Below are 14668 nucleotides of genomic sequence, written 5' to 3'. Positions count from 1 at the left end.
CCAGGAATGATCTCTAGGCCCTCCAACTTGATCAGCTTCCATGGGACAGAGCCAGATGGAAGGAAACCCTGAGTCTGTTGTTTCAGGCAAGTGCTACAGAGTTTTATGGATGTGAAAATACACATTCTGTACAAAGGAGAACAGCACACAGATTCTCCTAGAGAAAGAAGGGACACAGGGAAGCTGTAAGGCTGTGCCCCCCAGAGCAGAGGCAGCACCTCACCTGTCCTGGGGAAAGCCCTGCGATGAACTGATTTGTGCCAGGAAATCCCAGAAAGGACTAGGAATTGGAGCGCCCAGGGCCTTCTGAAGGTGGGTGCTCACTCGGGGCTGGAGGATTGCCTGGGAATCCAGGAGAGTAGCCGCCAGGGCCTTCCCGCTGGAGAACCCTCCCACAGGCCCTCAGCCTTCTGTGGGGCTTAGTGTTTCTGCATCCCTTGTTTCTTCCTGGGTCTTCTCTGTTTCTTCCCTTTGGTCTCTGAGTTGTTCAATTTTTATTTCTATATCTAATGCCTCCCTGTGTTTGCTTATCTCTGAAATTTCTGTGGCTCCGGACGTCTCCTTTGTGTTTCCCTCCAGGCCAGGCACAGCAACTCCCCCCAGGCCCATCAGTTACCCACCCTGGCCCCACTGGGGCCTGGCCTCTGAGTCAGGCAGGTAAGGGCACAGCATCCCCAGGTGGTTTTCACCGTGGGAAACAGAACTGAGCCCATCTCCACTGGCCAGAAGGTGGCAGTGAAGGACTGTTGCAGCATTATTCCTGCCTCCCACTAATTCTCACAGGTTAGGTTTACAGAGTTACTAGTGTAACTTTTTGGACCCATTTCCTCTACTCTAACTTGGGGATAATAGAATAATTTTCTGCTGGAGGTAATTTGAAAGGAGGTGCTCCCTTGGCACATACTGAGTGCTCAGTGCTGATTCAGTGCCCTTGTCATCACTTCCTCACATTTCTCATCCAGCCTCACCACTGGCTGGTGCTGCCTCCTTGGGCATGTGCTCCTACTGGTGCCCGAGGGCACAGCACTGGACAGGACCACTCCCCTCTTGACCTGATGAGCTTTTGGTGGGAAAAACTTTTCAGACTCCAGATGCCTTAACAATTGTACTTAACTTAAATATCTGAGCGTATATTTTTTGAATCACGGTATCTATGTGATCTGTCAAGAAACCTGAAGAAATGAGCTCTACACATAGTGTCCATTTAAACATTATATTTATCTAATCACTGTTTACATACAAATGTATACCTTTACCAATCTACAGAGATAGCATGTGTGCCTATATGCATATCTGTACCATTTATCTCCCTTAGAACTGATTTTAACACTATGGTACACTTCTTCTGTCATTCTTTCAATATTTATGTAACCACTGTACTTCTCTAACCATTCCATGTATTTATATATAATTTTTATTAAACCAGTCTATATTTCTTTTTGGTGTTGTTGTTTAAACCAGTCTACATGTGCATCTGTAGGAAGATAGATGTGTAATACATTTCTTGAACGTCTGGCATGTCAGATTCCCTCTGTGCTTTATAAAACATGGTTTAGCCCTCGCTGGTTTGGCTCAGTGGATAGAGCATTGGCCTGCGGAGTGAACGGTCCCCGGTTTGATTCTGGTCAAGGGTGCATGCTGGGGTTGCAGGCTCCATCCCCAGTGGCGGGCATGCAGGAGGCAGCCGATCAGTGATTCTCTCTCATTATTGATGTTTCTATCTCTCTCTCCCTCTCCCTTCCTCTCTTAAATCAATAAAAATATATTTAAAAAATGTTTTATATAGTACATGCTCATATTCCTTTTATATTTGAAGGTCAAATGGTCATAGCTGACATAATTTAGGTTCTTCAGCCACTCAAAGTAAGATGCTGTCACTAATCCAGCATTCAAGTAGAGATCTGGAATGACCACAGTGTTCCTCTCCAGGAAAATCTGATCAGCTTCTGGAGTTGTCAGTCCATTGGCACCTTCAGCAATGATCTTGGCTTTGGTTCTGGGTGAATTGGACTTGGTCAGCTGCTTCTCACTGGCATCAGGGATCAGCATGTCACAGTTGGCTTCAAAGATGTTCCCTTCATAAAGCTTTGGCCTTGGGGTGGCCCAGGATAGAACTATGTTGCAATTGGAAGTCTTCCAGTTCCTTTGGGTCAGTACCATCTGGATTCCATATGTTCCCATTAGATTCACCAACACCAATACATTTAGCACCAAAGTGATGCACATATCTCAGCGTGCAGGCCCACATTGCCAAATCCCTGAACAACAAATGCTTTATCTCCAAACCCTGGTGTCATCCCTAAAATGCTCATGGAAGAAACTTCACTGATGAAGTTTCCAATCCCATGGAACACTCTCCGGCCAGTACCAGAGATCCACCTGTCTATGGAATCCACCCTGACTGATGGGCTGCCAGTGAAGGCATGGGCATTAATACCATAGTGCCCAGGGGTGCTAGCGTAGGTGTCAGCACTCCAGGGCATGTCCAGCTGGCCCGTGTTCATGCCTGGGGCAGGCACATCACTGCCAGGACCAATCATGCCCTTCTTTACCAGCTCCATGGTGAGCCTCCTTGTGATCGTTTCAATTCATGATCGGTAGTTCTTGGGATTGACCTTAACACCAGTTTTGGCACCCCCAAAGGGCACATCAACCACTGCCTGCTTATGTCATCAGAGAAGCCAACGCTTTCACTTCCTCTACACTCACATCAGTGCTGTAACGGACACTTCCCTGGCAGGGCCCGCAGTGCTGGCTGTGCTGGGCCGAGTAGCCCTCGAGGATCTCCCTGGAGCCATCACGCCAGAAGGGGACCGACAAGATCAGCACCTGGTTTCAGGGCTTGATGATCGCAGGATACCACCCTCCCCATTCCGCTTCTGCTCCTCGCTCTCCTGGGTCTTGAGGTCCTCCACCAGCTTGAAGAAGTTGGGGGCTTTCCCAGTCAGCCGCCACCTTGCTGTAGTGTTGCCAGGAAGGCAGGGACCTGATTCACAGGTCATCGCTCCATCACTAAGCCGTGCCAGCTGGGCAAGACCTTCTTATTCTCATTCCTGGTCTTGCATTGGTGCATACACTTCCATTTATTTGAGTTTTGTTGCTGATGAACATGTAGGCAGTTTCTGAAATGGGGCTGTTAAGAATAGTGCTGTTGTAAATGCTAAGAGTTTTCTTTCCATTTGCAACGGAATGGATGGACCTGGAGAGCATTATGCTAAGTGAAATAAGCCAGTCAGAGAAGGTTAAGTATCACATAATCTCACTCATTTGTGGGATGTAATGAACAACATAAACTGGTGAGCAAAAATAGATCCAGAAACATGGAAGCATCGAGCAGATGGTCAAACCTCAGAGGGAAGACGGGAGGGTGTGTGTGTGTCGGGGAGTTGGGAGGGAAGAGATCAACCAAAGAAATTGTATGCATATAAGCATAACCCATGGACACAGACAATGGAGGGGGGTGAAGGCCAGGGCTGGGGGTGGGGGCAAGTTGGTAGAGGACAACAGGGAGGAAAGGGGACATATGTAATACTTTCAATAATAAAGAATTTAAAAAAGAATAGTGCAATCAGACCATCAAACCTCAGAGAGAAGGTAGGGGAAGGTGGGGGTAAGTGGGAGAGATCAACCAAAGGACTTATATGAATGCATATAGGCCTAACCAATGGACACAGACAACAGGGGGGTGAGGGCATGAGTGGGTGGGATGGGGTAATGTGGGGACAAGGACACATATGTAATAACTTAATCAATAAAGAAAAGAAAAAAAAAAGAATAGTGCTATTAGGTAAACCTCTGTCCACCTTTCTCTTGGGTCTCTTCTTGGCAGTGAGATGCTAGTCATAGGGAGCACACGATATGCATAGGCCTGGCTGCTCTCCCTTCACAGGCTTGGCATTTTCCAGTGTTTTCATGGTAACCATCCTAGCAGATGTGAGAGGAATCACTTCTTCCTTCCTTTCTTTCTTTCTTTCTTTCTTTCTTCCTTCCTTCCTTCCTTCCTTCCTTCCTTCCTTCCTTCCTTCCTTCCTTCCTTCCTTTCTTTCTTTTTTTCTTTCTTTCTTTCTTTTCTTTCTTTCTTTCTTTTTCTCTCTCTCTTCCTTCCTTCCTTCCTTCCTTTCTTCCTTCCTTCCTTCCTTCCTTCCTTCCTTCCTTCCTTCCTTCCTTCCTTCCTTCCTTCCTTCCTTCCTTCCTTTCTTCTTTCTTTCTAAAATATATTTTTATTGATTTCAGAGAGGAAGGGAGAGGGAGAGGGAGACAGAAATATCAATGATGAAAGAGAACCATTGATTGGCTGTTTCCCACACCCTCCACACTGGGAATTGAGCCCACAACCTGGGCATGTGCCCTGACTGGGAATCAAACCATGATCTCCTGATTCATAGGTCAATGCTCAACCACTGAGCCACACCAGCTGGGCTCAACAGACATTTATTTCTCACAGTCCTGGAGGACAGGAACTCCAAGATTAAGGTGTTAGAAGATTTGATGTCTGGTGAGAGCCTGCTCACAGATGGCCGCTTTCTCAATGTGTCCTCACATGATGGAAGAGGCTTCCTGACTTGTCTTTGTTGTTGTTTTGTGGTCTCAGGAGTTTATTTGAGTGGAGCCTATTCCCCCTGCAGTGAGGAGCCTCTGATGACATTCCTTGAGGGCGCATTGCGGGCACCTCCACATTCACCCAGGGGTGACCATGTTTTTAGCAGGGCTTTTTTTTGACTGTCTTTGCCCTGATCTCTGTTAAGCTGTCTGCTTCATTTGGCATTACACCCATATGTGTAATACCAGGCTGCACTAATTACTGGCTAATTACTGTATTATTTTCGACAGTGCCCTGGGACATACATTGTTCATAGTCTGATCCAATTAATTCAGTCAAGGGTAGTGTTTGAGGACAGTTTTTGAGAAGGTGGGCTCTTAACTGTCTCTTCTACTGGTTTTCTCAGGCGAACTAGCTAGCCTGCAGTTTAGTTAGTTGCTTTTAATTAAGAGGAGCTATTGAACTGGAACTTGAACTTCATACTCTTTCAAGGAAAGTCAGTTTCTTTGGAGAGAGTTTCAAAACTCTCTTTCCTGCCCTAACCAGTTTGGCTCAGTGGATAGAGCACCGGCCTGTGGACTGACGGGTCCCTGGTTCAAGTCCAGTCAAGGGCACGTACCGTGGTTGCAGGTTCGATCTCAACCCTGGTCAGGGTGTGTGCGGGAGGCAACCAATTGATGTGTCCCTCGTACATCTATGTTTCTGTCTCTCCCTCTCCCTTCCACTCTCTAACAAAAAGGAAAAAACAAAAAAACCCTCTCTTTTCTTATTGGAAGCCTCTCCCTCTGGGCAATATCTGTGAACCCCCTGTTCAGGGAGCTGAGTCGGTGTGGTAGCTTCTGGTCTTCTCAGGTTCCTTTCCTAGTATGGGACCTCTGCCCTACCGGTGAGCTGGGGAACCAGTGATCAGGACCCCAATATTCTTGACCTGCTGCACCCGAGATGGAGCCATTATCCTATTGTTGAGAAAGGGGGTTCCTGACCTCTCAGACACACTCACCAGGAATTTAGCCTCTTCAGCTTGAAGTTGGAGATGAAAAATGCTGGTGGCCCACTTCTCCTGGTGAAGCACAGTAACCTTTTTTGTTTTTTTAAAAAATATATCTATATTGATTTCAGAGAGGAAGGGAGAGGGAGAGAGAGATAGAAATATCAATGATGAGAGAGAATTATTGATTGGCTGCCTCCTGCACGCCCCACACTGTGGACTGAGCCTGCAACCTGACTGGGAATCGAACTGTGACCTCCTGGTTCATAGGTTGACGCTCAACCACTGAGCCATGCCAGCTGGGCCAGTAATCTTTTTGTGTAAGAAAAACAATCCAATGTTTCTCTTATTCTCATACTACTACCACACTCACAACATTTTTGACACCAGATGTGTAGGTTTTCCACACACCAAGCAATTCTGTAACACCAGCTGAGTGTCCTACAATTCAATTAAGTTCTGAGCCAACTGCTATTGTATAAATACCAAGAGCAATTTATGAAACCTGCATTCCAGTGCAGCCCCTTCCCACCCTCCACCCACTCCCTTTCCGACTGTTCTAGAACCTGTCCCCATTGGGAGATCCGGCCCTGGTTTTTGCTGTGGTCAGCAGATCCCAGTGAAGGGTTTTGTGTGTTTAGTGCTAATTTCTTTTGTCTTTTTTCTACTCCATTCCCTACATTTGCTGATTTCTAGTTTATACTCTGTAGTCTCAGTCTGTGTTTGATTCCATTACATGGAAATAGAAAGTATGTTATATGTAAATATTTCTCTCTTTTCCGAGTCCAGTGTCGCTAGAGAGTGGTCTGGTTCCTGAGTAGGGGCTGCTGGGGATTGAGAAAATGAAAGAAAGAGACAGACTCAGAGATGGAAGGAAAAAGCTGGGGCCGGGTGGGACCACTGTCCTCTGATGGAGAGACAGGGACCCAGAGCCAATACAGCATGTTTATTTTACACAGCAAAATACCAGGAAGTTTTACTAAAGGTCAAGACAAAGATTATGCGCATTCTTGGATGGGCTCGAGTAGTATTCATTCCTGGTGCTTGGCTAGATTTAGATAACAAAACCCACCCCCTGGCACCTGGGCTGAAGGTCAAGCTGACAACACTCCTGCCTTTCGGCAAAGTGTGTTTCCAGGACGTGGTTCTGCCTATGCCACTGGATTTAGCTGACAATAATTAAAGAAATGCTCATGTGCCTTCCCAGGTGCTCTCTACAGTTACACGTACTGCTGAAGAATTGTCTTGCAACTTATGACTTCCCCCTTTACTACAAGACTATAAATAAAAACTTATTTTTCTTTAAAAAAAAAAGAGCATGGTACTGGCATAAAAACAGATACCTAAGTCAATGAAGTAGAATACAGAGCCCAGAAGAAAACCCATGCCGTATCTACCACAATTAATCTACCACAAAGGAGGCAAGAATATACAACTGATAAAGCCAGTCTCTTTAATAAACAGTGCTGGAAAAACTGGACAGGTACATGCAAAAAATAAAGCTAGAATACTTTCTTACACTATAGGAAAAAATTAAACTCAAAATGGATTAAAACCATAAAATTAAACCATAAAACTCCTGGAAGAGCTGTAGCTGGGGAGCTCAAGGCTGGGGCTTGTGGCCTCCAGCAGGCACTGACTCTGCTGGACGCTGGACTGTGAGCTGACCGTGGACTTGGTGGTTAGGCCTACCCTGGTGGTGGGGGCACTGCAAAGCAGAAAGGAATTTGGGCCTGGGTCTCGGGCAGGGCAGGAGGCGGAAGGGCCTGCTCCCTTGCTGGGGGGTGGACATGGAGGCAAAGATGGACACCCTCCAGGAGGAGAGCTTGGCTGTCTCTCACTGCTTCTGAGGCAGCATTTGATGCTGTGGTTGGATGTTTAGAAGATATTATTCTGGACTCTTGAGTTCCAGTTATTACAAAGAAATCTCATAGAGAAGTACTACCAGGAGTTTGAATACACAGAAGAGAATACTCACCTACACACTTTTTTTTTTCATCTAGAAGCATTTATTTATGCAAAAAACTTAGATATGATTATGTGTACACAAAGGTGCATATGTTACCTATGCTGAACGGTGCCAAGCAACAGTTATTGATGCAACAGTTGTCTTCTAGGATAAACATAAAAGCTGAGCCCAGACTGGCAAACCAAAGCAAAAATCTTACGTCCTAAAAGCACAATGCTGAAAGTTAATAGCAACCTTAAACATCTCCAACATTTTTCACAAAGTTGCCAAAGTCCAACTATTTTAAAATGTTGACTTTTTTTACGTTAATAATAAAAACATGGTGACAAACTTCATGAAACCAAATGTTGGACGGTCTTTACTCCTTTAAAATTCCAGATATTCCAACATAATCACAGGAGTAAAAACCATTTTAAAGTTAAATGCTTTATGAAGCAACAATATGTACATTTATTGCAAATTATATTAAACTAAAATGGAGCAGAAATCAAAATATGAAATGATATAAAATCAATAAGAATTTTAAATATTTTCTCACATTGATAAAAGTCAGAAAGCAAAATTTATAAAATTGCCACATCACTTTTCATAGCAGGGAACTGCAATCTGTATATTGCAGTTTTGCAGAAAAGCAGGCAGGCGGAAAGAATCCTATGCCGGAAGCCGGTCCATCCTTGCTGCTTGACACAGTCGCTGCAGGAAAGAAACATCTGCACAGCATATGTTTCAATGGACCTGGCATATATAGCATACTGTTCTTAATATGTTTGCTCCCTTTAGCGCCATGTGTTTTAACCAAGGTCACCTCTCCGAGAAAGGTTGTTTCCCCAGGTGGGGATCTTTCCCTGAGGTTAGGGAGGGGATACAACCCCTTAATTAAGTGCCAGGTGGGTAGTTAAGCTACATAATCTTTACTCCCTGGAATGGAGATAAGAAACGCCCTAACCTTTGTAATAGAAATTGACAGGATTAAAATCGGCTGGTATAAATACGGATGTAACAAGACAATAATCATCAGATCCTAACCAGAACCTAGCCAGAGAACATGGCAAAAGAACCTGGATAGAACCTGGCTAAAGAACCTGGTGACTGAACCTGGCTGGAGAACCTGGAGAACCTGGCTGGAGAACCTAGCGAGAGAACATGGCACCAGAACTTGGTTGGAGATCCTGACCAGAACTTGGTTGGAGTTCCTAACCAGAACTTCGCTGGAGATCCTGGAGGGAGAACCTCGCTATGCTGATGAACTGAAACCAGTTTCCATGTCATTCATTCTTCGCCGACTCCGTCCACACCTTTGGGGATCCCTGGACCTGTTGGGGTTGGACCCCAACAATCCTATATAATAAAAGTGTAGTATGCAAAATGTCTCCTCAACCAGGAGTTGTCTGGGAGTTCGACCAGGGGGCAGGGCCAGCCAGGGGGAAGGGAGGGAGGCCCTGGCCATTGGTGGTGGTGGCAGCGGCAGCAGGCGGCTAGGTGAAGGGAGGGAGTACTCAGCCAGCAGCTGGCAGCCACTAGGGACCCTACCAGTTGCACTTTTCTAGTTATACATAAAAGTTTCCAAAAGGAAAAACAAATATTTAATCTGTTCTCTTTTCGTCTAAAAAATTAATTCAGTAGACTTCCATTCTTTTCTTGTGTAACATGGCAATTCCACTGATGATTTTAAGGACATTCTGTTACTTTCTTTAAAAACGGAAGCATGAAAATTAGTGATGTATTACGCCTTTAAGCTCCAGCTATGCAGGAACTGGAACCAAGTGTTACGCAATTTGTTAATTATTAACCTTTTGTAAGAAAAGCTTTGGGGGAGGTAGGAGTTGCTTTAGTGTCTCTCTGAAGAGGCCTGCTGTACATTTCCATCAAAGGACTTGCGATCAGTGGAAAGGAAGTGACAGTTTCTTTCAGCTTTCAAGGCAGAAAGTTTGTGTTCTAAAGTCAACTTCATTTTCTGTTTAGGGACATTTTCAATTCAAGTTTTTGCAGAAGCTGGAGCCAGTTTCTGTTTAGCCTTTATTTTCTCCTTTGCAAATGAGTTTTTTTTTTGTTACCATTGTAAGTCAATTTGTCTCTATTGGTGCTGTCTTTTCTTTCTTTTTTTTTGTAAAATATGTTTTTATTTCAGAGAGAGGAAGGGAAAGGGAGAGAGAGAGAAACATCAATGATGAGAGAGAATCATTGATATGCTGCCTCCTGCACATCCCTTACTGGGGATGGAGCCCGCAACCCAGGCACGTGCCCTGACTGGGATTTGAACGGAGTCCTCCTGGTTCATGGGTGCATGCTCAACCACTGAGCCACGCCCACAGGGCTGGTGCTATCTTTTTGGCTGCATCTTGAAGTTGTGTCTTTTGGCATACCACTTCCAACCCCCAGGGTTTTTCTGTCTGCCGATGGCTCTCTTTCTTCCCTTGCTAAGAGGTTCACTTATGTTGTTATTTTTGGTTGTATTATCCTAGGCTTCCGATTCAGATCGATGTCCTCTCCTGGGCTTTGCAGGGGCAGGTGGTGCTGATTTACCTACTTTCTCCTCTGTCTTTTGTTAGATATTTTCTGCACCAGTTGCTGTTACTGTTCTTTCCCTGGTCACTGTTGATACTGCCCTGAGCAGCCTGATCAGAATTAATCTCATTCTGTATTGGGTCAATATTCTTTTAAAAAATATATTTTTATTGATTTCAGAGAGGAAGGGAGAAGGATAAAGAGATAGAAACATCAATGATGAGAGAGAACCATCGATTGGCTGCCTCCTACATGCCCCCCACTGAGGACTGAGCCCACAATCTGGGCATGTGCCCTTGGCCGGAATCAAGCCTGAGACCCTTTGGTCTGATGGCTGATGCTCTATCCACTGAGCCAAACCGGCTAGGGCCTGGGTCAATGTTCTTTACAGGTGTGACAGAAATAATTTCCACAGGGTTCTCTCTATTTTCACTAAATCCAGTTTCTGCTGCCTCTGAACTCTGTTCACTTGATGGATTTCCAGTTGAAGGGCTCAGCTCTGAATTTACATTAACATTTCTTCAGGTCTCTGCTCCAGTGCTTCTAACACATGGCTTCCTTCCCGTTACTGATAAAGGCTTGTTTACTGCACCTAGTACTCCAGCAGGGTTTGGCTTTCCTGTTAACAGAAGTACTCTTGTCTCTTCTGAACTATAACTCTTGTCATTACATAACTCATTCCCTGCCATCTTTTCATAAAGGCATGGCTACTGTTTTCATTCTTTGTCATTAACACTTCAAGCTTGGACCATAGAGACATTTGGGAACCTGCAGGAACACTATCTGGGGAGAGAGACTGGCAGGCTATGTCTTGATGCTCCCCACACACCTATTTTTAACAAATAGATTTATTTGTAGAAAAATATATTGAAGAACAGCTGCTGGAGTGGACTTGGGGTTTAACATGGTGCTTTCACAACCTTACAGCGCCATTCAGATGACGTGGCTGCTGACATTTTGACACGCTACTCATGTTTACCGATTTTCTGGCTTTTAAAGAGATGTTCTGGACTACAGAGCAGAAAAAGAGGCCAGGGGCTGGATTTAAGCAGTGGTTTCGCGGTGACTTCATTGTGTAAACCATCCTCTCTGCCAGCGGCTCAGAACCATCTGCAGCATGAAGTCCCACCTCCAGGCAAGGAGATTGTCCCTGAATCCACTGCCCAGGACACTGGGAGAAGCTCCAGCTAGTGACAGAAGAAAACATCCTAGAAAGACTGACTCTATTCTGTAACTCTTCACAAAAGTTAAGAACTGATGGGATAAAAAAAAGTGACCTGCCCCTGCTGGGACCTATTTTTTCTTGTTTAGTAACCCTAGTACCCCTCCCCAAGTACACTTCTCTCAGGGGCTTCCGAGTTGGTTTCCTCTGGAGCAAGCCCACATATATCCAGCTTTCCCGGGGGGGGGGGGGGGGGGGGGGGGTGGGGGGGGGCGCGAGGGGCTCCCTCAGCATACTGTTGGTGTGTCAGCGCCCTCTATTGTATTCCCTTTGTCCCAGAAGGCTATGCATCAATCTTTTTGTGAACTCACAGCTTTTACATGTGTCAAAATTTCAGTCCTTCAGCCTCCATGGGGTTTTTGACTGTTTGGGAGTATTTATCTAGAGTGTCACTCAAGCCAGCTCTGACTGTCTTATGATCCGAAGCTTCTTTAGTGCAGCTAGTCTTGGCTGTAAGAATCAACTGAGATGTTTTTTATTTAAAAACTACGTGTGAAAATCAATTTCTAGCCTTACATTTGTTGTCTTTGTAGCATTTTGTCTTCTATAATCTTGGAACTTCCATGATTACCCACTATGCTGTATGCTTTTTAGTTGTTATTGGTATGTAAGTGGAAATACTTTTTATGTTGGTGCTATTTTGCTGGGCACCAGTGAATGTGTTTATGCTGGAAGCAGACTTATAGCATGTTAAGTGTTTGTGCAGGTTTGCTTAAAACCTTTTCTGTATAGATCAGTTTGTCAAGTTTTCTGTTGTAGGGGCTCAGTAATTCCTTCTTCCTGTCAATGTCTTCCTACCAAGATGTTGTTCTATTGGTATAGCTCAGCAGGAATAGGAGATAGCAAACAGCTTTATTGGTCATCTGTCTGCTTTGATTTAGTACATTGGCTTAATACAATGTTTGATAGAACATTACTGACTAGAAAACAGATGTCACATCTCTAGAAAGAAGAAAAAACATAGTAATTAAATTCCGAATATGTATGTTAGATTTTTAAAAGTGAAAATAAGAATCTGTATTGACACATACACACACAAAAGAACTCCTAGAAGAAAACATAGGCAGTTAACTCTTTTTTTTTTTTTTTTTTTTTGTTAATCCTCACCCAAGGATATTTTTTCATTGATTTTTAGGGAGAGTGGAAGAGAGGGAAAGACAGAGAGAAGTATCAATGTGAGAGAAACACATTGATTGGTTGCCTCCTGCATAAGCCCAGACCAGGGCCCGGGCTGGGGAGGAGCCTGCAACCAAGGCATGTGCCTTGACTGGAATCAAACCTGGGACCCTTTGGTCTGCAGGCTGATGCTCTATCCACTGAGCCAAACTGGCTAGGGTGGCAGTTAACTCTTTCACATTGCTCTTAGCAATAATTTTTTGGATATGTCTTCTCAAGCAAGAGAAACAAAAGAAAAGAATAAAAAAATGGGACTACATCAAACTAAAAAGTTTTTGTGCAGTAAAGGAAACCATCAACAAAATGAAAGACAATCTACTGAATGGAAGAAGATATTCACCAATGATACATCTGACAGGGATTAATATCCAAAATGTATAAGAAACTCATACAACTTAACACTATTCCCCCCCCCCCCCCCCCCAAAAAAAAAATCCAATTAAAAAATTGACTGAGGACTTGAACAAACATTTCTCCAAAGAGGATGGTAGAGATGGATGGGTGGAGGGGGTAAATGAGAAAAAAAGGAGGACATCTGTCATACTTTCAACAATAAAAATTAAAAAGTAAATAAAATAAAAAGAGGACATAGAGATGGCTAATAAACCTATGAAAAGATGCTTAATGTCCCTAGTCATCATGGAAATGCAAATTAAAACTACAATGAGCTATCACCTCACATTTCTCAGAATGGCTCTCATCAATTAGTCAACAAACAACAAATGTTGGGGAGGATGTGGAGAAAAGGGAATCCTCATGTACTGTTTGTGGGATTGTAAATTGGTGTAGCCAGTATGGAAAACAGTATGAAGGTTCCTCAAAAAATTAAAAATAGAACTCGCATATGACCCAGCAATTCCACTTCTGGGTATTTATTCAAAGAAATCTAAAACGCTAATTTGAAAAGATATATGCACCCTTATATTCATTGCAGTATTATTTACAACTGGAGGCCCGGTGCATGAATTTGTGCACCAATGGGGTCCCTTGGCTTGGCCTGCGGGATCGGGTTGAAACTGGCTCTCCAACATCCCCTGAGGGGTCCCGGATTTCGAGAGGGCGCAGGCCAGGCCGAGGGACCCCACTGGTGCACGACTGGGGCCAGGGAGGAACTCGGGAGGTTGGCCAGCCAGGGAGGGACTGAGGGAGGGCTCCAGGGCATGTCTGGCTAGTCTCACTTAGTCCCAATTTGCCGGACCTCAGCAGCAAGCTCACCTACCAGTTGGAGCATCTGCTCCCTGGTGGTCAGTGCACATCATAGTGACTGGTCGACCAGTCGACTGTATGCCCCCTGGTGGTCAGTGCATGTCATAGAGAGCAGGTTGAATGGCCTTAGCATATCATTAGCATATTACCGGACGACCGGACACTTAGCATATTAGGCTTTTATTATATAGGATAGCGAAGATATAAAAGCAACCTAAGTGTCCATCAGTAGATGAATGGATTGCCCTAATCGGTTTGGCTCAGTGGATAGAGCGTCGGCCTGCAGACTCAAGGGTCCCAGGTTTGATTCCGGTCAAGGGCATGTACCTTGGCTGCAGGCACATCTCCAGTAGGGGGCGTGCAGGAGGCAGCTGATCGATGTTTCTCTCTCATCAATGTTTCTAACTCTCTATCCCTCTCCCTTCCTCTCTGTAAAAAATCAATAAAATATATTAAAAAAATAGATGAATGGATAAAGAAGATATGGTATATAATGGAATATTACTTGGCCATAAAAAAGAAATCTTGCCATTTGTGAAAACATGGAAGGTATTATAGAAGGTATTATGCTAAAGGACATGAGTCAGACAGAAAAAGGCAAATATGCCAAAACCGGTTTGGCTCAGTGGATGGAGTGTCAGCCTGCAGACTGAGGGGTCCCGGGTTCAATTCCGGTCAAGGGCACGTGCGTTGGTTGCGGGCACATCTCCAGTGGGAGATGTGCAGGAGGCGGCTGGTCGAAGTTTCTCTCTCATCGATGTTTCTAACTCTTTATCCCTCTCCCTTCCTCTCTGTAAAAAATCAATAAAATATATTAAAAAAAAAAAAGGCAAATATGTGAAATCTAAAACAATTAATAAACCACCCTAGCTGGTTTGGCTCAGTGGATAGAGCTTCAGCCTGCAGATTGAAAGGTCCCAAGTTTGATTCTGGTCAAGGGCACATACCTTGGTTGGAGGTTCCCCAGCCCTGGTCATGGTGCATGCAGGAGGCAACCAATCGATGTGTCTCTTTCACATCAATGTTTCTCTCTGTCTCTTCTTCTCCCTTCCACTCTCTTTA

General features: G+C 44.5%; 2 pseudogenes; one reads left to right on the top strand and one right to left on the bottom strand.

Annotated features, from left to right (window-relative positions):
- Positions 1–93: 93 nt before the first annotated feature.
- On the bottom strand, positions 94–5492 carry LOC139021549 (glutamate dehydrogenase 1, mitochondrial-like; annotated as a pseudogene).
- A 1838-nt stretch (positions 5493–7330) lies between these two features.
- Positions 7331–11193, top strand: LOC139021548 (ADP-ribosylation factor-like protein 2-binding protein pseudogene; annotated as a pseudogene).
- The last annotated feature ends 3475 nt before the right edge of the window (positions 11194–14668 follow it).

This window comes from Myotis yumanensis, unplaced genomic scaffold (genome assembly GCF_028538775.1).
Source record: "Myotis yumanensis isolate MYYU_CA2020_CCGP unplaced genomic scaffold, mMyoYum1.0.hap1 SCAF_13, whole genome shotgun sequence".
Taxonomy (NCBI): Eukaryota; Metazoa; Chordata; class Mammalia; order Chiroptera; family Vespertilionidae; genus Myotis; species Myotis yumanensis.
Note: the sequence above shows the minus strand (reverse complement) of the source record. Positions and strands in the feature narration are given on the sequence as shown.